The sequence below is a fragment of the Pinus tabuliformis genome, chromosome X (genome assembly GCF_031772625.1).
Source record: "Pinus tabuliformis cultivar Carrire ecotype Pingquan chromosome X, CPIR1, whole genome shotgun sequence".
NCBI lineage: Eukaryota > Viridiplantae > Streptophyta > Pinopsida > Pinales > Pinaceae > Pinus > Pinus tabuliformis.
In genome coordinates, this window is record NC_142308.1 from 251,520,434 (window position 1) to 251,521,151 (window position 718).

The following is a 718-nucleotide window of genomic DNA, read 5'->3' on the forward strand; positions in this document are numbered from 1 at the left end:
GTTATAACAGAATTAAAGGGGATAAAGGGTTATGGGTTAAGTCTGCATTAACCAAAGTTAAAAACGGAGGAGTATATATCTATATATATATATATATATATATATATATATAATATATATATATAATATATATATATATATATATATATATTATAAATGTGATACAATGGGCCCGAGGATTCCATTGTAATACACTTTAAAGTTACATCGCATCCGCCATATCGCAAGCCTCTTTAAAGTTGCCACATGCAAATGTCAATTGCGATACATAGCGGACCTGCTGCTACGTTATAACATGCCCTATTGTAATATCGCGTCCATCGCATTATGCATGCATAGTTAAAGTTTTGCCACATTGAAAGATGTTGCGATATAATTGGGGACCCATACAACCATTTAGCATGGCTTAATCAAACGCGCATCTGTAGTAATCGCAATGTACAAAGGAATTTCAATCCGGGGATTGCGATAAGGGTATGGACCCAATGGACTTATTAATAACTGCTTAATACCATATCGCATCCACTCTGTCGATAGTTGGGAATCGGCTATGTTATGTGCGAACCTCTGGAAGCGGCGATTGCGATAAAAAGATGACGTGGCATGTGGGACCTCTATATGGATATAGTCTCTCTTATATGGTTTCCATAATTATTAATGTATATTTTATGAATATTAAAATAGGCCTCTCTGATATTTTTTAATATGCAACACTATT